This window comes from Accipiter gentilis, chromosome 25 (assembly GCF_929443795.1).
Source record: "Accipiter gentilis chromosome 25, bAccGen1.1, whole genome shotgun sequence".
NCBI lineage: Eukaryota > Metazoa > Chordata > Aves > Accipitriformes > Accipitridae > Astur > Astur gentilis.
This window is the reverse complement of record NC_064904.1, coordinates 2,559,160-2,584,312: the sequence shown is the minus strand read 5'-3', so window position 1 is coordinate 2,584,312 and position 25,153 is coordinate 2,559,160.

The following is a 25,153-nucleotide window of genomic DNA, read 5'->3' as shown; positions in this document are numbered from 1 at the left end:
CAGAGAAGGACAACCAAGCTGGTAAGGGGCCTGGAGCACAAGTCTTATGAGGAACGGCTGAGGGAACTGGGGTTGTTTAGTCTGGAGAAAAGGAGGCTGAGGGGAGACCTTCTTGCTCTCTACAACTACCTGAAAGGGGGTTGTAGTGAGGTGGGTGTTGGTCTCTTCTATCAAGTAACTCGTGACAGGATGAGAGGAAATGGCTACAAGCTGCACCAGGGGAGGTTTATATTAGATATTAGGAAAAATTTCTTCATTGAAAGGGTTGTCAGGCATTGGAACAGGCTGCCCAGGCAAGTGGTGGTGTCACCATCCCTGGAGGTATTCAAAAAGCACCTAGACAAGGCACTTCAGGACATGGTTTATTAGGCATAGTTGATGGTTGGACTTGATTATCTTAAAGGTCTTTTCTAACCTAAACAATTCTATGATTCTATGATCTTACGAAGTCACAGAGGCTTTAAATAAAACTCAGTTGTCAAAAACACAAAGGAAATATTCTGAGGTTAACAGGCTCACTTTGTCAGGACTTTGGCAATTAAATGGCAAAAAAAAAGGCTTCAGGTCTTTTAATTCTTTGGATTTGGTGGGAGAAATTTAGAAAGGTTAAACAAAGGTTCAATGTGGTCCTACAAGCCCTTTAGAATGGTGTTCATCTGCTTATGCGGTAGGGTTAACCAGAAAATTCTGCTGCCTTTCTCTAGAACAGGCTGCTCATTTAATGTTCATTATTTAAAACTAAAGAGGCATAAAGGAAAGATATAAATTAGCATTTAGATGACAAATAGTAAAATAAACTTAATAGGGACTTAATAAATTCAAGTACCAGTTGGAGATTAAATACATTCAACAGACATTATTCTCTAATAAACACCATACTTCATTAAAAGCATAAAATGAAGAAATGAAGGCTAATGATGGCTTTTGAAATTATTGAATGACATATCCTAATCCTTTTAAATCCTAAACTTTCCTACTAAGAAACTTGGCCATTTTAATTAATATACACCAAGCAGGTCTCATTTGCTCAGAGCTGGTTAATGGACCAAAAGATGATGATAGAAAACATCTACTCATCTTGCTGTCTGTATGCTTCCCCTCCCCCAAGAGAAGTGGTCAGCTGCAGACGTTGAAGTCTGCAAGCTGTACCCTCCTGAGCTTCAGTACAATTTTGGTAACTCCCCTGGACCACAGTTAGGAAACATTTTAGAGCAATGAAGCTTTGAGTGAACTCATTTATATCAAACTACCGCTGATGCACTTCTTCCCTCAAAATGGGAAATGGATTAAATTTTCTAAGTTAAAATCTTTGGAAAATCTCCTTATATCCTTTGTGTACATTTTCCATCTTCTAAAGGCAGTTTGGTGTGGGAATGGAAGCAGTAACAGAAGTCCACAAAAAAAATTAAAAATACTGAAATTTTATGTGAAAGATTTTTCCATTACCATTAAAGGATTAGCCTGGACAAAGTTCATGTAAATATTTGATTACTGATCTGGACAAAATATTGATCTCTTATTTCCTTAAAGCCAAGAAAAGATATTATATAAATTCTAAATTATGTATTATGTGTTCTGGAACATCCTATTACAGTGATCATTCCAGAGTGAGAAGACACCTGCTTGCCTTACTAATATTTGGTTTTCACTTTTGTAAAAAGGCACCTTGCTAGTCTTTTTAAGGGAGTAGGTTTTCAATAATTTTTTTTCAATATTTCAGTCCCTGTTCTTAGTGTAAACTGATAAAAATCCTCTGAAATACATGGAGTTGAACAGACAAACAAATTGAAAATCAGACTTTCTTAAAAATGTCATAATTTTTAAATTTATAAAATATTATGTTCTCTTGGAAATCCTGAAAATATATTTTTTACAATGTCTAATCTAGGCATTGTCTAACTAATCAATTATTTATGAATGCCTTTTCTGGTCCTGTATTTCTGTAGTGTCTGTTAGTCTCAGTAGCTGACCAGCAACCTAAGTATCATTAAATAATAAATCAGTAAGCAGTATTCACCTCATCATACTCCGGGTCACACAGTCCAACATTTCTGAGGATTCTCATTAACTCTTGTGGATTAGTAAACTGGAAATAAACTTTGTCATTGAAATGAAGGAAGAAGATGTAAGGAGAAAGATCTCCTTTGCAGGTTCCAGTTCTCAGTGCAGGAGAACTTTGTCCTGAGAGAGGCTAGCACCATTTCCCTGTGGAACTGTTGCGTTTCTCTTTACACGCTGACTGTATTTTATAATCTGTTTGGCTTTATTGTGTTAAACATACATTGAAACATTATTTATTGATCTTAATCTTATCTCATGACAGAAGGAGAGAAGCGAGGGAGTAACTTGTGTTGGATATTTCTTGGCAGCTGCTGACACCCGTCACCATCTGGTATTTGATCCTGAACTGTGTGAACCAGTTGAACCACTGTGACCTGTTTTGGTGATTCTGGTAGAATTCTGTTCAGGAAAGACAAGCAAAAAAGAGCCGGGGAAAGAAGGGGAAAAAGAACCATTCTTCAACATAGGAGTAGCAGTTTAGGAGAAACACATTACCTGCCTATTTCCTGTACTCGCTACTAATTCAGGCTAAATACTTCTTTGGTTTGCCCCTTTTGTGTCACGAAAAGGCATTCATTACTCTAAATGCAGTTTCAGGCTTTGTGTCAGCTTGTAATAGTGCAGTTTATCACCACAGCAAGAGCGAAAAGCACAGAAAAATTAGGTTAATCAATACCACTGCAGTGTGTTTGACATTACATTCAGGAAAGGTTTAGCATGTCATTCCTAACTACAGGCCATAAACTGCCTGAGGTCTGTGTATGCTCTTGATGTGAATGAATGCTGGTTCTTCATGCAGATCGAGGGCAGAATATAGCTGTAAGCTTTTGCTAATTATGCACCCCCTGCAGACCACTCGCACCTTGGATTGTAAAAAATGCGACACCACTGCTTCCAATATTCCTCCTCCTGAAAAAAACTTACAATGTTTCCAAGTCTCTAATCAGCAGACCTAGGCAAAATCCTTAACCAAATGTTCTGTTTAAATCCTGTGCTTAGAAGCGATATTTTTTTTTAACATTCAAAACTATTCATTCAGTGATTGGAGGGGGTAGGGATTTGTTGTTGGGGGCTGGTGTTTGGGTGTTTATGAGCATTTTGGTACCTTTACACTGGATCAAGGTGGGAAGTGACAAACTGACACTGGAGAAAGTATTTTTGAGGCTCTTCTTTAGCAAAGGATGGGATGTAGTACAATACGCTTACAACCATAGGGAACTTAGGGAAAAAAAGACCCTCTTTTTGTACTGCAAAACCACAGGACTTCCGAAAATGTGCAGATTCACATCTATGATACAAAATTATGTGAATCACCTTACTTATGGAAATACGATATTCTTTTATACTGAATGGGAACGTGAGCAAATACTGGTGATGGCTATGATGGTGCTTTGTGATGACAATGACACATTTATGACACTTTTTGTAACACTGAAAGTTTACTCCTGTGCCTGCGGTCTCAAAACTTCCCATAGTCTTGTGTATTGTAATCCCCTGTGAAGTAGGTAGTTTCCATCTTTAACTTATTTGTTAAAAGCCATGAATTTTCTTGGAGTTTGCTCAGAGCAAGGACTGAGCACCATAGTTTTTAGCATTGTACAAAGCACTGCTATAGTTTAAAACTTATTTTATATCAGTTACTTTAATAAGATGTTGTTGAAGATATGTCATCATTAACTGTAAACCCTTAGTAAAATATACCTTTTTTTAAGAGATACTGTGTACAGTTTATACAATTAATAGCCTGAGGTAAAGTTCAAAGACTCAAGGATGAATATCACTCAAATTTGCAGAAGCCTGCAGTCCAGATCCTTAGTAGGCTTAAAGAGACATTACTTCATTGAAATCAATGGGGCTATACAGACTTGCTCCAACTCAGAATCTGTACTGGGATGTTTATCTAAAGCTAATTTAAAAATCTTTCATCTTAAAATTAAGTAAGGTAGTTCATAAATACAGGCTTTCCTGCAAGACTTTTGCTATGAGTGTGATTTTTACTTGGATGAGGATAAAAGGGCTACTCTTAGAATAAACTAAAGATAAAACAGGAAGAGGAAAAAAGGACAATTAGAAAGATTACACTGGTCAGCTGATAAGGCTTGAGTACAAGTGAGATATGCTCACTGAATTAAACCTGAGCTTTTTTATACTACAAATGGAGTTCTGATATGCTATCAAAATTTCACAACCCAAGGTTTATTTCTGATGTCTTTTTTTACTTATATCTTTTTATGTGTTAAAAAGCCCCCTCTCCATATTTAGATGAATTTATTTTCAAGTCAGAAGGAGACAATTATGATCATTTAGTCTGAACTTTTGTGTATTGCCTGCCCTGTGTTTTGAAGAAAAATGATACTGTTTCCTCCATAATAATTTGTATTTTTATGTCTGTTACTTTTTTGCACAGTATTTCTACAAAGCGAGATATATGGATTTCACTGGGAACAGTGTCTTACCCTATGAATTAAGTTGGCTGTAGGGCAACCACAGGCATTCACCCCTGCTATTCTTTTACCTCTAAATGTTATCCAGAGAATAGGTAACATTTTGTTGGATAGGCCTTTGAAAGCCTTCCAGTGCTTACATCTTACATGCTAGATTGTTTGGTTCCTGAGCCTGTAAACATTTATTCAGAAGAACATTTAAGTGCTTATAGAATTTCTGTAAGAATTATAGAAGAATCATATCATTCTAGAAGAATTATAAAAGAATTTCTATAGAATTATTTGTAAAAATGAGTCTTAAAGAATTACATTTTTAATCGGTGTTTTGAATGATTTAGTTGTGGGTTTGCCATTGACTACTATTATTACTGTGATTTTTAATCATGTTGAATACATATTTCTGAGAAACTGGAGGTCAAAACTCAGGCTTCCAAGTCTGGAACATACCCTCCTTATAGCCAATTCCTTGTATTGCTTTGCTATATTAGTGTCATTTAACAGAGGAGGAAGGACAGAGGCAGACACCCTAGTCATTTAATCATATACATTAAGATATTTCTCCTAAAGGAATCGGTGTTATTCACACTTGCAGGCCCAAGTTTAATATGCTCATTACAAATGCAGACTCAAGAAGGACTCCAGCTGTGATTCTGGATAAAATTATCTAGATGAATTTTGCAGTTATAAGCCAAATGTGAAATTCAGTGAGAATCCAAGGGGATAGTAATACAACAAGGGTGGCAATAAAGGTGCTTTGGACCACAGAGTGATTCACCTAGTCTTAGGGCCCCTTCAAGTGTTGGCAACAGTGCAGTAGATGCTTGTAGGCAGCCCAATGTCTTTGAATACTTTATTCTGGCAGCTAATAATAAATTCACTGTGAATGTTATCAGCCTTGGTATTCTCTGGATAATGGCCAAAGAGAAAAGCATTTATCTACCATGTGCATCTACTTAAAAGCTGGAACAAATCTTCATTTTTATTAAACAAGTCACTCACTCATGGCCTTCATTTGTGCATAGCAAGTGCAAATGATTTTCTAGAGGATTTCTGTTCAATTATGTTCTTTCCTGGAAAAACTACATTAGGAAGGAGATACTTTATTAATATCAAATGAAATGTTGTTAACTACCTAAAAGCCAAAACTGAATGAAATTTTGTAACTGTGCCTCTCTTTTAGACTTAGCGTATGTGTCACCTTTTTTGTACCCTGCATATCATCCAAGTTCATTTAAATGAATTTTATATTGCCATATGATATGATGAAGTAAATAAGGGAAATTATAATCATCATTATTGGCTAAATATGAAGATCGGAAAATTGAGATTGGGCCCATTTTCTAAAATCTAGGGGGCTTTTTATAGTAATAATAATTTTACTGAGCTTTCAAATGATTTATTATCTGGGAAAACCATGATAAAATTGAGAAATGCTGAGTACTACTACAATATCAGGCATTATTACTTGGGGAAAAAACTGCACTGTGAAACTGAAAAGTTTTGGAACCCTATGTTGGGTTTATGTAAAGTTGTTACCAGAGTTGTATAACAGTTTGGCATGGTGTACTAAGTGTATATTGATCATTTTGAAAAGTGGCATTTTGATTTGTAGAGATTCATATGAAATTCTAGTAAAACTTCACTTCACATCTGCTCAAACCACCTGAAAATTCTATGAATGATGCAGAACAATTCTCTATAGTTTATTAGCACAACATGTGAACTGATTATTGGAAAGTTTCTCAGTATTGTTTAATAGAAGATTGTTTGACAAACAGGGAGGAAGACATGACTGCAGACAAGCATTTCGGTATAACTTCTCGGCTTACTAAAAATGTATTTTGAGCTATTTTAATGAGGCAGATTATACTTCTATGGCTAGAAATTGGAAGAACAATGTTTGGAAAGGACAGGCTAAAAAGATAAAAAGATTTTCTTATACCACAGCAAAATCCCCTGGGTGTTTAAAATAGATAGATGCAAACAGCTCTGATCTCCAATGCTTGAGATATAAAGTAATAAAGCTTATCTGAGTGTAGATGATTATTTTTATCTTTAGCTATTCTTTCTTCCTACTGTTAGGATTAAGTAACATTTTAGTCTGAGAAAACTGATTTAAAGCCCTGTATTGTGTAACATTGGGTACCTCTGCTTTGCCAATTAACTGCAACACATGCATCCAAAAGTTGAATGTGTTCCTGGAGTATTTACCAGGAACAAAGGTGGAGCTCCTCTGGGATGCTATTGAGAGCACCTCACATGCATTATGGGCAGAAGGTACCACCCTTGGGAGGAAAACACATTTTCTCTCGGGTCCTCTAGCAATTTGTTCTCTGTGTATGCAGAAGTTCCTGTTAGTAGGCAAGACAATCAGAAATACGGAAATTTATTTCACATTATCTATTAAGCATAGACATACACTGCCTCTTTAGGACCACTGACTGCTGCAAACTTCATTGCTAGTAAACAAGCAACGGTGCTAGAATAGTACTGGTCCATAACACACGAAACCCCAATCTCTCTGTCTTTGCATCATACCAGTTGCTAATGTAGATTAATCCAATGATGAAAACTGGTAAACTGTTGTCCAAATACACTTTAGTGGATGAAATATAGTTGATACAAAGACTACTGTAGGTAAGGACCTACTCTCGGTACTAGAAAATAATCATAGGTTTTGAGTGTAGGAAAGGTCTGATGCTAAGGAAGTACTTTCAGAGAAGGGGTCCCAGACTGCAGTGTCCTGTACAAGCGTTTAGTACACCCTAAACTTAAACCAATACTAAATCCTTTGTTGCTACATCTCTACTGTCTCTCATGATGTTTATTCTGGCTGTAGCATCATATGCTAGATCCACTTATGCCTCTCTGCATTTTTTCCATTATCAGATATCTTTACTGCATTCCCCTACTACGATGTTCAACAAACTATTTGGGTCAGCTAGCATCTACTACTGTGTTATTAAAAACACATTTTCTTCATATTTTGTCACAATACCTACAGGTAGCCAAACCATGTCAGTTGATTTTGTCTTGGGATATCTTGTACATAATTCTAACATGACTGTAATATATTCAAATAACCAGAATTACTCTATTCCCAACACAATAGAAATTGCAGCTATAACCAATAACAAACAGAAGATGCTGTCAAAACCTTTATTAATATACAGATAATATAGTAATATCAGTATTCCCTACTAGTCTATATGTGAAACAATAGAACATCAATGAAGGGGAAATAAAAGAACTAAAGAAAACAAGCAGAAAAATATCTTATGAAAAGCTCAAAACTTCCTACAATGTATTACAACTCCTGTTCCGTTTAGTGTCGAGGAAATATGACATCCCATAGGATGATTCTACTTGTGATCTCAGTTCTGAAGAGTGTACTAGAGGTTGTACTGGAATGAAATTTAATCTTTTATGAGGAAATTGAGAGAAGCCCTGCAGAGAAGGACTCGGGGGTACTGGCAGATGAAAAGCTGGACATAAGCCAGCAACATGCGCTCGCAGCCCAGAAAGCCAATCATATCCTGGGCCGCATCAAAAGAAGCATGACCAGCAGGTCAAGGGAGCTGATTCTGCTCCTCCATTCTGGTGAGACCCCACCTGGAGTACCGCATCCAGCTATGGAGCCCTCAGCACAGGAAAGACATGGACCTGTTGGAGTGGGTCCAGAGGAGGGACACAAAAATGATCAGAGGGGTGGAACACCTCTCCTGTGAGGAAAGGCTGAGAGGGTTTGTTCAATATGGAGAAGAGAAAGCTCCAGGGAGAACTTGTTGCAGCCTTTCAGTACTTAAAGGGGGCTTTCAGGAAAAATGGGGACAGACTTTTTAGTAGGGCATGTTGCACTAGGACAAGGGGTTATGGTTTTAAACTAAAAGAGGGTAGATTTAGACTAGGTATGAGGAAGAAATTGTTTATGAAGAGAGTAGTGCAACACTGGCACAGGTTGCCCAGAGAGGTGGTAGATGCCCCATCCCTGGAAAAATTCAAGGTCAGGTTGGACAGGGCTCTGAGCAACCTGATCTAGTTGAAGATGTCCCTGCTTATTGCAGGGGGGTTGGTCTAGATGACCTTTAAAAGTCCTTTCCAACCCAAACTATACTATGATTCTATGATTCTATAAAAGTGAAATGTGTGAAATCATCTGTTCTTATGAAACATTCTGAATGCTAAAAGGATGTGGCAATAGTCACAGTTTGAAAAAGACTATGCTTTGTAATCATTATTTCTTAACTACATTTTATTCTCTTTTTCTTCCTTATGGGGTCAGTACCCACTGTGATTTCCTACTTTACAAATACAGCATTAACTAGCATCTTCTACAGAAGATTTCTCTTTTATATTCACCCTGGTGTTCAGGCACTGTGAGAAAGGCTTATAAGCTCTAACATGACACCTACATAGTACTCATTCATGTCTATCTGGCTTCAATCAAACACAAAGTGAGCTTACATCTGCTTGCAAAAGATTATGTAGATGTGCCATTATAATATTAATGGTAACCCAGATCATTATAGAAGAAAAGAAAATTATTCAAATTCTTAAAATAAACTACTATGATTTTTTAAAATCTTGATAATAATCTTGTTTCCAGTGTCTGCCAATGATAAATCTAAAGGGGATCTCCTGGTAGATGAGGATCTTCAAGTCATATAACAATTTGCCTTTGCCATTTTCAGGGAACATACACTGTCATGGGACCTCGATCTTAAGCCTGCACAGATTGCCATAGTACTTTCTATGAGAGAGTAATTCATTATCCTTAATAAAGGCATCCTGACTGGGAGTCATTTGTTCTTCACTGACTATGAAAACACATCACACATGTAACTTAATTAAGCCTATCTTTTGATAGCTAAATCAAGATGAGATGAATCCCACTTTTGCTGAGTTTCTGAAAACCTTTATCAAAAATTTTCCTGATAGACCTTAGCCTTTCTGTATTCCTTTCTAAGACAAGGACTTGAAAATTGTCGCATGATAAATGCTGAGGAACAATGACATTTTGATTCTTTTTTTCCCAGAATGTTGTTGAAACATTCTTAGGAGTTTCTACTTTACCAAACTTAGCAGGGGATTGCAGGATCATTATCCATACTGAAATACCGGAGTAATAATGTAGTATTGCCATGGACAGAAACAGTGAACATAAAATAAAGCAGTTTCCGAAGCATTTATGAATAGAATTGATGTCTTCACCATTTTGCACTAACATCACACACAGTTCACTGTTTCACCTATATCCTATTGGTGGCATAGAGCATTGATCTAACCTCCTGTTAAGTAATAAGATATGTGATACATGCATTTGAGTGTATAAATCCTGTGTAGATGGAGTACTATATCTATATATTTCAGAGGGGGAACATGCTATCTTTCATAGAACATCTGTGATCAAATCAAGAGCTTACAGTACAGTATAGCAAAGTTTTAAAGTACTGCAATTTTATATATGGATATATGAATTTGTATATATTTATACAGTGTATAAACAGCTTCATTTGATCACAGCTGTTCCATTTGGTGTGCAGATGTACCTGCATTTTAATCTGCAAAACCTTAAGTTTGTGGAAACCTTGACTGGTGAAAATATAAAAAGCTTATTTCAAGGTTTTATCTTCCCTTTGCTTAAGCAATGCTGTGAAACATGATGTGAGACATGGAATGTTCCATCAAGTTGTATAAATAAGTGAAAACATTTTTTCCTTCTGATCCCCTTGAACCATGTAAATGCTGTCAGGATAAAATGACTGTTAAGAAAATGGAACATAATTAGACCTGACTTATTTGGAATACCCTCAGTATAACTCAAACTGAGAAAGCTTAATATTTAAGAGGAGGCAATTAAGATAGTCTTTTTTCTTAACATTTCTCCTCAGTGTTTCTTTGTCAAGCAGTTTGGGTTGTTTATATGCAGTATGGCTTCTGTATATAATATGACAGGAAAATGCTGGCACTTACCGGGGCACTGTTAGTTTAATGTGACTGCTACTACAAGAGAAAGGTCTGCAGTAATTCTGCTACTCCTCTGAAAAGAAATTTTTAAATCAACAGAGGATTGAGATTCATTGTTTTTGCTTGAGTATGAATAACTAAGACAGTTCATTAGTTTTGGATTTCACTTATTGAACCACTGTAAACAAAAGGAGAAATACATTCATCAATACAAAAATGAATCTAAAAAAACCATTTCATTTTTTTCTAATGTGAATTGGAATAACTTTTCTTTTTTACTTAGATTGTAGTCTGCTGAGGCAAGAAACATAATATAGTGTCTAGCATCTGCAAGTGTCTACTGTGGAGGCTCCTCTCTGCTACTCCAGTAAAACTGGAAATCTGCTTTTAAGTACACACTTATATATCTTCATGCCAGTTAGGAGGAAACTGTCAAAATAATGAAAGTAATTTTTATTCTTTTCTTGATTTGACAGGTTACTTGCCAGGCCAGTAAATTTTGAAATAAAAAAAGATAAACCTCCAAAAACAGCCTGCATATGTATACAGGTCACTTTACTATATCTCAAAGTCTGAGGGGACAAAATAGAATTCATTTTTCCTGCTCTATTATGATTTTGAATTAATATCTGTAAGTTATTATGAAGTTATAGACTGTAATAAGTAGTATTTTAGATATTGTGTTTAACTGTAGATCTTTTACCTCAACTGAAATTATGCCTATTCATTTTAAGTCAAACGGTGGGGCAGCATGATGATTCTTATTGAAGTTTTGAATTTCCTTAAACTTCTGTAAATCAAATCAAGTGCAGACTATCTCCTCTGGAATTATCCAGATACTTCATCTTGTATATTTCAGATACAGTGTAGGTTATTTAATTCTAGAGCTGAGCAGAGTTTCATTACAGTGAGCATTTTGTGCAATTTTTAATTTCCTGAGTTTGCCACGTCTCAATTTCCTGACTCCAAGTTTCTTCATTTACATCCATACTTGTTAGACAAAAGTTGTCTCAGTTCTAACTGAAAATATCATATTTTTGTGGATGCAAGCATAATACATGAGGAAGCAGGATCAGAGTAACCCATCAGAACAGATAGTCTTTGAGGATTAACTATACAATATATGACAGTAATGACAGACATTTTTACTGAGTGTTTCCAAGCAAGATAAAACAGCTACATGAAATATGAGAGATTCATTGGTATATTTGTGTATTTTTGTCCTTTGGAATGACAAGCATGATGATGAAAGAAGCTTTCTGTCAGCTGTGATGGCTAAATTCCTCTATGTTGCTAAAAGAATATCCTGTAAGTTTTCCTATGCTGCCTACCATGCCCTCAAGCTTTGCTTTTTTGGGACTGAGTATAGGGTTGATGGAGTAGTGAGGTTACAGATATATCCCCTCTTAAGCTTTTCAACCAAGACAAAATAAACAGAAAACACAAAGAAGAGGAAATGTAAAATTAAACTTTGCTCTGATTCCTCTGATTACTACCCTCAGCAACTAGGAAAAAATGTCATTTTCTTCAGCATGGCCCATTTGACAAAAATACACTTACAAAGGATATGGGTAGTGCATTTATGCAAACACTAACAAGGTAGTGAGACAGGTGGATAGAAACTACTCATGTTTTAAGGAGAGGACAGTAATATAGAGCTCAAGCATATTAATTAGAAATAATAAGATCTGTCAGAATTATGTGTTGATAAAATCATGACCAAAAAAAGGATTGTGGCTCCTTAGTGTTACTGATAGGATAACTGTCCTTGATTTTATTTAGAAACTTCAGTTTTATAATGCCTGTTTCAGTTGATAGAATAGATACAGTTTCCTGTCCCTGCTGAGTGATTTATGATCCCTACACTACATGTAAGAATTGTGAAGATCCACTATAGCTCCCTGTCTAAACTTCTTTCTAGTTCAGATAGAGAAACTGAGTTGGAATCATTCTTCATCTGCCAGTAGATGTATCCCTCACAATGAAAGAGGGACAGATAATTCACAAAGAATGATCTATTGGCTGAAATAAGACCATCTTTCATATTCATGAAAGCTGATGTGAATTTTAAAAAATCTATTCAGAAGTAATTTTTTTCCAAATAACATTTTTGAATTTTAGAGTTTGTACTTCTTGCTACTATTCCTCTATCCATTACAGTAAATTAATTATTCCAGGGATTTGATAAATAAACTAAAGACACATAAGGTGGTGGTGGTGGGAGGGGTGTGTGTGATATTGGATCGGTTAATTTTACTTTGAAAGCACAATTGCTTAGTCACAAAAATATTTTAAATCTTAATATAATGAGAAATTTTTCTTTGTTCACATATTCAAATGATAATATATTTTTATTAATATTTGTTAACAGATATTTAAGCGTTGTTCAAACACATGAAAAAATATTTCCAAATTTTCTATTATTTTAACTGGTTTTTTTGGTATTGGATAACATTGTTAAAAAATATTTGACTCCTCAGAATATTAGAATATCCTCTTTGTCTCATGTTTTTCTTCTCTGTTGTATGCCTTTTATTTCTTATACTTAGCTGCGCATCTAATTCTTTTCCCTGTAGTAACTAAACATCTCAAAATTCTGAGTATCTTTAAATAAATACTGGAAGAAGAGAAGGTGTTTAAGATACTGAAATTCTGGAAGTTCTGAATATAATTTAGCTAATATTTTCCTCACTTTGAATAGTGTACGTAATCTAAAAATAGGTAGCCAATGTGACAATCTAAAACCCAAAGGCTGATCTTTGACTAAACCTGAAAAGGCCTGGATGATCTCTTATTGAGATTTCAGGAGAGAGATGTGCTCAAAAGTAGCACACCACCAATTTCTCAGGAAAAAAAAAACAAAACAAAACCTATTAAAGTAGTTGTTTTATCATGCACAGGGGATCTGTGGGTAATCTCACATTTCAGTCACTGGGAAAAATGAATGACATAAATAAATGCTCAGTGAGTGCAGCAAATACAGATAGCACTATGCATTCGTTCTAAAGCTATGCTGAGAAATATTTTTATAAGATATATTAAATCAGTTTTAAAAATCATGTTTTTAATCCATGGAAAGACAAAACTACCTTTTTTTTTTATTTCTTTCTTCTCAGCTATTGTTGCTGAAATGAATAGAAATCTGTATGTTTGCTTGAGAACCTTGTGTCTTGCATGTCCCACCTCCCTCTGCATCTTTTGGTGTGGTATCCTCCTAAAGCTCTTACCCTCATACGCCTCAGCCAGACAAGAATCATGATGTGACAGTGAGGGCACCCCAGCAGTATTTGGCAGGACTGATAGGTGTACAAGGGTCTGAGAAGGATGTTTCAACTAACACTGAGAAACAATGAGCTCAAAGATGTGATGCAAAAGAACTCAAAGATAAGAAACATTGCAGTAGTGGAATAATGGGAGGAAGCACCACAAAACAGTCTCTCATTTTATGACCTCTTCAGCAGTGGATGATCTGGCAGACTGCAACTGTTTTATAAAATCAATAGAGCTGTTCATGATGTTCATAATTGCATTCCTCATACATTAACTTTGTCCACACTTATTTATTGTGTCATGCTAAGCTGAAATTAAGCTGAAGGTGTTTTTTTGTTTTAGGTTTGGGTTTGTTATCTTAAACTTGCTGGGTGTTTGAGAGGTGGTTCTTAGGCTCTTTCTCATAAACATAAAGCACAAGGTATGCAAACAAATCTAGACAGAAAGATTCAATACATAGGCTGTGCTCTAAGGAATGTAAAATATGGATTCAAATGCCATGTCTCCAGTGAAAACTACTTATTTCCTGAACTTAGAGTAAACTTCTGGTGAAATCTAAGAAGCAAAGTATTTAAAAGCTCTGTGTAAATTTTCTTTGTGACTAGGCTTACCTTGATCTTTACAGAATAACTAGGTTTCTGAGACCAGCCTCACTTGCCTAGTTCAGTTTGAGATGAAGAGCAAGAAAAGTGTAACTTTAAAGATGTCTTATCCAACCTCTGGAAGAGATACTATCCAAATTAACTGAACTCTAAAATTTCAAAGTATCTAGAAGATGGGAGGCTTTTTATTCAGAGCAAGTACAGCTACATTTTACACATAACTCATGGAATACAAAGGAAAGACTGTGGTCAATACTGTATTTAATAATCCAGTTTAGTAAGCAATAATCTGACAGTGCTTTACAAGCATTTTTAAAAATGCCACCAAGCTGGACCTTTAGTTATAAAATATGAAATAAGTTTTCTATGAGTCTTTGCAGTTCTCTGCAAATCTTCTCAGCTGGGAATATCTGCATTCATTATAATTTATTATAAAGCATTTTACTTCTACAACAGCAGCTTGCTAAGAAAAAAACAATACTTGTTGAATCAGAATTAGAGAGTGACCTTCAAAAGCATGAAATTAACCTCTTGGTGCATGAGATGTTAGAATCAAATTTCAGGCTTTTTGATGTATGTGCTGTTTTTTGAACTTCCTCTTCTCAATTGGTGTGGTTATGACAATGTGTGTTGTTCACACAGCTAGAATTCTGGAGAAAGCTAATCTACAGGACTGGTTGGAGGACAGGTCTCTGCCTTTAGTGATAGATGAAGAACAGTTAATTACAAACCAAAATAACTGCATGACTGATCCAAGAAAACATAAAAAAGCAACTAAGCATTAACCTGGTGAGAAACTACAGGACAAGACACAGAGGACTTTTTTTCTTACTGTATGTTTAAACAAGGATAGCAACTGAGCCATGTGGGCTGAAGAGCATAGGAGATGGTGAGACAACCTGGCTGCAGAATCTGCAGAGTGCAGTGAAGGAGTTGCTCTCAATAGTTGCCTCTCAGCTCATTTAAGCACAAGCATTCACATGTGAAAGTTTGCAGCAGGGAAGGTGTGAAAACTGGAAGTGACTGTGTGCATACAAGAGTTTGAGGTCATGATGGAGAAGAAGAAAAAGAAGGTAAATTGTTACTAAGATCTAAGTCTGGACTTCAAAGGAAAATGAAAATGTCATTCAGGAGATCATAAAGGAAAAAAGAAAATAGGATAATCAACAGAAAGAAGGGTAGCAGAGAGGAGGAAAGATAGTTTTACACCAACATCAAAAAAGCAAAGTTCTATGATCAGGATTTTTTTGTCAAAAACATTCAGCAGCCAGTTGTCATGAAACAGAAAATTAGAAAAACATTTAGTAGGCATGGTATCATAAAGTATCATGCTTTGGAAGTAGCTGTCTTGCAGAAGCTATCTGCCGCAAAGAAAGATATATGATTTTTTTTCAAAGATAAATTTCTATTAAAACTAGCAATACATCAGCCAGAAATCACATCTGATGAAAAGACAATATTTAGTTAATCACAGTACGAGTATGAGACACTGAAATGCTGTGGCCATGGAAAAATCCAATATGACCCTCGCAGCAGAGAACATATTTCCAGGACATACTGGCACAGTGCACCAATGAGACTTCACACAGAACCTCATTTATAACGAGTCCACTATACTGAAGAACTAAATAAAACAGAGCTACTGCTTTAATTTAATAGACAGATTTATAAGGCCTACATTGGTAACCAAGAGGCTGGAAAATCTGTCTTATTAGTGAATACTGAAAGACAGAAAATGGAAGATTATGTGGAAAAAGTGTTTGTACTTTAAAAATACATCAATTGGTTATGCGCCAGAAAGGAAAAAAATAATTTCATCTAGCTGAAAGATAATGCTGGTATAGGGAGGAATGGATATAAACTCATGATAGTACAAACATTCAGTCTGTAAACTAAAATAATAATTAAAATTAGGGAAATAAATGTCTGGAAAGCAAAAAAACCTCCTAGTTAATGTGGTGAGGGAAACACCTAGCTTTAAGATGGAGCCTGACTGATTTATGAAATCAGCTAAATCGTGTGTATATTTCCAACATTAGGAAACAGGACTTAATGATACAGGATCCCTCTTGTAAACCTATGTCCCTGGGTTTGAAGGCATTTTCATGCAATTTAAGATATTTCTTTGTAACCCAGAAACAAGCCTGAATACTTAGAGATGGAGAAATAAAACTGACATCCTTAAAGATAAACTTGGGAGACTCCTCATCCAAGATACGTTACTGCTGTCATTAAAGACGTTGATATACTGTGGTGTCTCTGTCTCTGCAAGTGATAAGTGGTGTGCAATGTCAGTTCAGGACCTACATGGCATTAGTGAAAAATCTTTGGAACATAAATCCCTTGGCACAGGCACAGCATATAATACCATTCCTGATTTTTATTAATTACTGACTCAGGAAGGCAGTGTTTTATTTCACTGCACAGTTTTACTGATTATTTTGAAGTACTAAACTTTCAAATTTCTGTTTTCTCCAAACAAATTAAAAATAATAGCACGGCCAGGAGCAAAAGTCTGATACTTTCTATGGAGGATAAGTTTTCCGGCTTCTTGTATGGAATAAACCTATAGCATAGATTGTAAGGTTTGACAGTGTAAGGGGCAAACACCACTGCCAGTGGGACACAATGGGAGCTGTACTGCAAGATCAGAGGAGAATGCCTGGCAATACCCAGGGAGGTTACTACTGGGGGGGAGTCCAAATGGCCTCCTCTTGGTGATATGGCCTGGATAACAGATAATACGGGAAGAGCTTGAGTGTGAACTCTCGGTGTGAGCAAACTACCTTATCCACCGCTGAGTGAGAGGGTTTTAGCCAAAATTGATAATATTATGAGGAAATCAACAATGCTGAAATTTGCTTAAGATGACCATCAGCTTGATTAAACAGTAACAAAAGTACTGTCAAAAGCCTTTAGTGGGAAGGAAGAGTCAGCTGAAGTATAAAATGAAATTAAGTATAAAAGAACAAAAATTTGTAACAGTGGGAAGAGACTTTGGAAATGGAAGATGGAAACAGCAGCAGTCAAACCTGGTTTGACACTTCCAGAAGTTTCTCCACAGCATCGTAACCCTGTCTTGGCCGGAAAGGATGTCTTCCCTGATGAATGCCACAAGCAGCCAGTGTCCAGCACATGCACTGACAGTGTGGGTTGCAACAAGAGGGAGATCCACACCGGGGGTGTGCATAGGTGACCTTGTAAGGGGGTCTTCTTGCCACTGTGAGCATTATCAGATAGTAGGGATTGATTGGCATGGTTACATATAAAGTTGGAGCACCTGCATCTCCAACAAGAGGTCTACATCTAGGGGAGCACCCCTGATTTTTCTTAGACTGAGTTGAGCAGTTTTTCCCTGTGGTATCTGCCATTTGTGTCTATCAGTAAGTATTTGTATGCAGGAGACACTAATAAAAGTAGGCAGACACCCCAGGACCCGAGGACCTTGCCTTCAAGGTACCCTATGTGCTTTTCCTTCCAGCATCTTCCAAATGTGGAAGTGTTAGAACTCCAAAATAGTCTTTCCTAACCTGGAGTCTGGATATGCTTCTCAAATATTTCACCCAGGGCTTCCTAGTTCATAATCCCTTCGGAACGGTCCCTGCTTTTGTCTCTGTAAAAGTTTTCATTTAGCAATAGCTAACCATCTTTCAGGCTTCTCAACACCTTATGCCTACCAAGATGGTCAGTGGAGTTTGTAAAGAAACTTTCCCTATGCATCTTAAGAAGGGTTTCTTACCAGCTCCTTCTCTGTAACTCCTTAGAGGCTTCCAAACACTTGATGGATTTTCAGCTGAGCCACCTGAATGAACAGCTGTTTAATCTCAGGTATGCTGCCCTCTAGCCAAGCCCCAAATAGTAGTTCAAATGGTACAGTAGATATTTGCACAATTAAATAAGTCTCCTTTTGGTGTTCTATGCGCTGGAGTGGATCACAGGCCAACACACAATAATTCAGAAATCATCTCTTTTGTGTGCCACCAGAAATCACAGGTTTTCATGCACTTCCAAATACTCCATAATAGACTTCAGAGCAGCTGAAAATGAAACTACAACTGTCGTGCAATAGCAGAGCAAGAGAGTTTAAAAGCATATTTTTAAGCCTTTCGGAAGAGTTGTTAGCCCCATTTGTAAACCAGTCCTCAATCAACTTCACACAGAGCTCTTGCAGATCTAGCTACCAGATTCACTGAGAAGTAGAATAACTTGCCCAAGTTAAATTTCATTCTTGTGATGAGAACTTGCATAAAAATTACACATGATGTATGTTTTTAAGGAAACAGGAAGTATTTAAATACATAGGCCTTCTACCCAGAAGTAAGTCAGGGAGAAATGAAGATGTCATATTTCTGAGCGTTAGAAGCAGCCAAAAAAATGCATTTAGTTTCTACTTGCTTGATTCAGCCTATTGCACCCTACTACTGACCTCAGGCCATTTTTGTGTCTTCTGAGCTAGTTCCACTTAGATTAGGTACTTCATTATTATTAATTTTACTATTCTACTTATTTTCTTCTCCCTACTGACTTTAACTATATGATTCATAGTCAGATCAAGCCCTAATAGGTATTACTTCCCTTAGCCATCTGGCCACAGCCTGGACAATACCTGAAGTGAAACCTGAATTTCAACTTCTTGAAGAAATAATTAAATCAGTGTTAGCAGCAGCCCATGTGGAAAGCGTCTGCCTAGTAATTCATTATCACCAGCCTGTCTCTAATTTGCCTGTGCACATGGTATCCCTACAGTAGTGTGAGAGAGGTAACAGATCATTTATATGAATTAAAATCAATAGGGGGCTGAGTACTGAGCCCAGTGGAATATCCTCTTGGCAAGTGGAAATTTTAGAGGAATGACTTAATCTTAGCTGCTTGGCTTCGTCCATCAAGGTAAGATTTTAAACGATTAATTATAATTTATGAAATATTAATACCTGGAAGCTTTTGAGTGAAGATATTATATTTCTGCAGAGTCAAAATGAAGGCTTCTTCAGGTTTCAAAGTACAGTATCAACATGCCAAACTTTTTCACCTTTACAAAGCTTTTTATTTTCGATTTCAGTAAAGAGGATTTTTTTTTCCCTCTTTCCCTGATGTTGTGGTTTACCCCCAGCCAGCAACTAAACACCACGCAGCCGCTCACTCACTCCCCCCCACCCAGTGGGATGGGGGAGAGAATCGGGAAAAGAAGCAAAACCCGTGGGTTGAGATAAGAACAGTTTAATAGAACAGAAAAGAAGAAACTAATAACGATAACACTAATAAAATGACAACAGTAGTAATAAAAGGATTGGAATGTACAAATGATGCACAGTGCAATTGCTCACCACCTGCCGACCAACACCCAGCCAGTCCCTGAGCGGTGATTCCCTGCCCCCACTCCCCAGTTCCTAAACTAGATGGGACGTCCCATGGTCTGGAATACCCCTTTGGCCAGTTTGGGTCAGGTGCCCTGGCTGTGTCCTGTGCCAACTTCTTGTGCCCCTCCAGCTTTCTCGCTGGCTGGGCATGAGAAGCTGAAAAATCCTTGACTTAGTCTAACACTACTCAGCAACAACTGGAAACATCAGTGTGTTATCAACATTCTTCGCATACTGAACTCAAAACATAGCACTGTACCAGCTACTAGGATGACAGTTAACTCTATCCCAGCTGAAACCAGGACACCTGAACAACAATATTGTTTGGAAATAATTAATTTATTACCAAGAAGTATCATTTCTGATATCTTTGAAATGTATTTCTTGGCCCAAAACCAGGAGGTATATTGTTTTTTGTTCTTTATTTCTATTACAATGTAACTGTCATTTCTTTTTGTCTGAAATTTGGGAAATTCATACTATCCTTGACTTTAGTAGGAGCACTGGTTCTCAGGGCTTAAAATAGGTTAGAATCTGGCCCAAAGCCTTCATGAATATATTTATATAGAGAGAATGAATAGATAGATAGATAGATATAGATGTTTCTGACATTCAGAACATGCACCCATCTGAAGGACTAAAAATTCCCTGTTATCGTAATGGCTACAGTGCTGCATTTCACAGAGCAGTTAATGAGATCTGGATGCACTGAATGACTTATTTAAAGTAATTCAGCAAGCAAATGGTGGAGTCCCAAAGCTTCTTGCTGTCACCATTAGACAGAAAACACTGCTTCTCTCAGTGGGTTAAAGTTGACAGGCAATAAAAAAACCCTTTTCCTAAACAGTGAGTAGATAATAATTCATGCTAAAATCTACATTTGTTAGTTTCAAGACATATACATTGGCTGCCCACAGAATTATATTATCATTTCATTTGTTCTTTTCTGCCCTGACATCTTGTACTCTAGTCCTGTTTACAATTCTGCTTATTCTCATTTAACCTAGATTGTAAATGCTTTGGTGCAGAGAATGTGTCTTTACTGATACTGTGAAGTGCACTGCTTATCTATTGTGTGGTACGGGTAATACATAATGAGACAATCTGGGTCTTGTAAATCTAAATTAAATGTAGTTCTGGGGACCTTGGTATTCTATATTGAATATTTTCCATGTCTTGCTTTCATCAAGCAGCACTTATCTAGGAAATAATTATATGCATTTGACCAATAGGCAATTGCTAACAGATACTGCCATCTCATATAAAGTGTTTGGTTCTGAATCAAGCACAACTTTTACTTTCTGCATTTTGTTTCTAAGGATACAGTCATGAAAGGGGAACATTTTCCTCAGGAGCTCATCTGTTCCTGCTGCTTATCCCTCACCTGAAGTCATAATCCTTTGTTTGTGGCTATAATCAGCTCTGCAGAAACTAATTGTGATGTCACAGGCGGAAGATTATGACTTCAGGGGCAGAACAAACAGCAGGAGCAGGTGACCTCTAAAACACAAGGCATCTCTTTTCATGCAAAGATCATCCGAATGAAAAATGGGAGACAAGAGAAACGTGCCTATCTTCTTTGAGAAGAAAATGTTTGTTCAGATTTATAGAAGGCATTAATTGTCTTGCAAGAGTTAATTTGAAGTCTATTTCTCTGTGATTGTATCAAGGAGAGATAATATATTCAGTATCAGCTGAATTAAGTTTGGTTTCTAATTTCTGATTTGATTAAATGACAAATACAACTACCAATGCAATCAGCAACTTATCTATCTTTTCACATAAAGCTGGAATTGTATAACAGCTCTTTTCCTTTCTAGCTGAGTTTTACTGTGAAATCAGATATAAAATGGGTCAAATTTTTAAAGATTTCTGCTTTTTCCCTTTCCCTTCATGTAGTGAACTGATAAGAGTGACTTGCATTTGATAGCTTTCTAAGGGAATATTTGCATGCATTCTCAGCTTGTTATATGACAGCGTTAAAGAATCAGAGTTGGTTTGTGGGGTTTTTTAATTTGTGGAATAGTCAGAAGTTTGATAGTGCAACATTGCACATACTAACCAGATTTTTTTCTTCAGTCCTGTTCTGAGAAAATGTAACTCTGACGGCTTAGCTTGGAAGAGTGAGAACGGGTATAAATGTAAGCAGCATTTTAAAGTTTCATAGTGAAGCTTCTTGAGATCAATCCCCACTGAAAATTCCTATTTATGGCATGTTATTATTGAGATTAGGACTACAAATATGGTTCCATTCCCAAAATGGATTAATCCACAGATGATGGACCTGTGCTCCATCTGAAAGGAATGTAGCCAATAACTTATTGGGTTTGGTGGTCTGGCTATCAGTCTATTAGGAGTCTGAGTGAAGACAAACATTTCTTTTAGATAGGATTCATACTTTTTTCCTTTTGGTCACATTCAATTGTAGTGAAATTCTTCTTTGCTATAATTTATGTATTTTGGTCTAGGTAAATGACACTCAGTGAATCATTCTTCCCCCCCCCCCCCCACTTTAGGATAAGATTTTATTCCTGCACTATGACTTTCTTTTTAGTATGAGATTCATTTATCCTGATACTTTATTTATGAACAGCTTCACATCTACTTTGATCAGAGATGTGAACTTTACTTAGATGACTGCCTTCTTTAAAATATAAAGGGATTATTGCCCAAGACTGTCTGTTCATTGAACTGTACTCTTATGAATTTTGTGCCTATGGATGTTAGCCACCAATAGTTTACAATTTTAAGATGTTTTTTTACTGAAGGCAGCTCAGGTAAAAGTGTGGGTCTGTTCTGGGAGCTCAGATAAACCATTCCATGTCAGTTTTGTGATCTGTAAATTGGAGAATGCAAGCACCATTCTTTTTCTTTTTTTTATGTCAGTGGCTGCAGAAGTGCCAACAAATAGTACTAATGAGCAAATCAGTACTGGAAATTTACGGTACACTCTTGTAACTGATTTTCAAATGCCGTTTACCAGTTGAATGTGTAACTGTGTAATTTGTGTAGGCAATCATGATCACTGCCCCAACAAAGTAAGTGTATAATGGAGCAGAGAATTTTATACTCATAATTTTTTTGGGGAAAAAAAACCAATACCAAAAAACTAAAACCAACAAAACAAAACAAAACCCCCAAACATATCTCCCCTATAAGCTTCTGCATGTGCTGAATTTACTATGTTAGAGTTAGTTCAGAATTATGAAGAATCTGCATTTTTAAAAGAAAATGGAAGAAAAAATGTTTTTTATAAAGTATAGGATTAAATTATGAAAAAATATCATTCTATCATTACAGCATTTTCCCAGGTAGTAATAAAAAAGCAAGAAAATATGAGAAAGCATTAGGCAATTAAAATAAAATCTTACTTTGTCCTTCACAGGTACTGTAAGTGGCAGATGGTATTAGAGTGTTCTTGAAGAGTGTAATAGACAGTTTAATAAAAATCTATGTTCCTTAATGGCACATAAATTAACTAAAGCCTTTTTACAGATTTAACATGCAAACATATTTCTTCTGAATAATGTTTTAATTTCCCCCCCCTGTAATGATCCAGCCTATTTTGCACACTGGTGGAGAGTAAAAGTCTCCCAGCATTTTTCCTGACCTTTTACAAGTTCTAAAATTACTGCTAACAAAAATTTGTTTGCAATTTAATCTCACTAATTATGATTATTCCAGGGCAGAGCACTGTAGACATAATGCTCATTGACATAATAGCACGGATGAGCTGAATGAGAAAGCAACAACATTACTTGGTACTAAGCTACATCTCTTTATGTCCTATTTTTATATGCAAATAAAACCAACACTGTAAGGATTTTAAAGTTTTTATCATTATGTACACAGTAAATGCTTTTATGGAAAATCTTATTAAACAAATTCCAGGCTGCAAGGAGAAAATAAACCCATAATTTAGTTCTCTATTCTACCACAGCTCATGTATAACTTCATCTGAGTGGTGCCTTTACCTCACAGCAAGAAAAACATAGCTTCTCATATCTTTAAAAATGGCATCACTAAAATGTTTAAACATTTCTAGCATAAGACCAGTAAAAATCTGAATCCAAAGGAAAAAAAGAAGTTTATTTTTGATCAGCTCTAGATCTCAGTTCAGATACCTCAATTATTTGAGAGAGATAAGAAAAAAAAAAAAAATCCCATCAATGAATACAGCAGAACTGTTATATCTGCTGTAACTTTCAAAGAGTTAGTAAGTATCTTTGGAAAAAATATTAGAAGATACGATATCAAATATTGTTTATAGACTCCTTTATGTTATGAAGCAAACTGTCCCAGGGTTAAGGGCATAACCCAGCTGCAGAATAACCACTGGAAAAAAAGTTATAAAAGCTTCCTCCGACTTTATTATTGTTATTATAATATATGTTTCACATTATTTACTAGCTCATTGTAAGTTATCATGAATTATTAAAACTAGGCTTCACTTGTCAGCATAAATGAAGAAAATATATTTTGTGATGCATTGTCTTCTCTTGCATTTTTGTTCTTAAACTAATTCTCAAATTTAGTAAATTGCAGTAAGTTTCACAGCTATTAAGTATGATTCAGTGAGTTTCTTCTGTGTTAGATATTATATTAGGTACATTTGTACATGTCTGTAACAATCTAAACATAGCTTTTTTTAAAAAGAGATCTTCTTGTTCAGCTTTCTAAGATATAATTGGAGATTCTTCCATAGATTTATTCTGCTAATGAATAAGCTATAAAATACCTTCTTCTTTTTAGATCTTTTTAATCAAAAAAGATGTTTTAACCCTTCTTTAACATTTGATATCTAGAGCAAAAGATCCACAATAAAATTAAAGCAACAGAAGCAAAACTTCAGTGAAGATTAAGGGTGGTTTGAGATTACAGAGCAGCTGCTCACACCCATTCTAGAACTGGGAGGTCTGTATATTCCCAGTAGCCTAATAATCTCATTCTTGGAATGATGATGGGAATTGCCTAACTGCTGGCATCCATTGGAGAGACATTCTCCTATTTCTCTAACATGAGGGACTTGATCTTCAAGTTAGAAGATGAGTAAGCGGCACATGATCCCTTCCGGTCTGTTGTAGTCTGTACAAAGTCAGGTTCAGAGAATTAGAAGGAAAAGAACTGAAAACAATGTGTATTTTTTTATTGCATAAAGATGATTTTTAACAAGTTCTCAAATTACCTTTTTTTTTTTTTTTTTTTTTATCATGTAACAGCACTAAAATAAAAAGACAAGTTCCTTTTTAACCATTGTGTTGCTACAGATACATTTGATGAATTTCTCTAGGGTAGAAATAAACAGTCAAAACAGTCCTCCATGTAAGATATATAAAATACACAGGCATAACAGTCAGTGTGGTAGAATACAGTGCACCTCATCTCCCTCTAGTTAAGATTTTTCCCCTTTGAATGGACTACCTCAAAAATGTTTATACTTACTATCTCCATT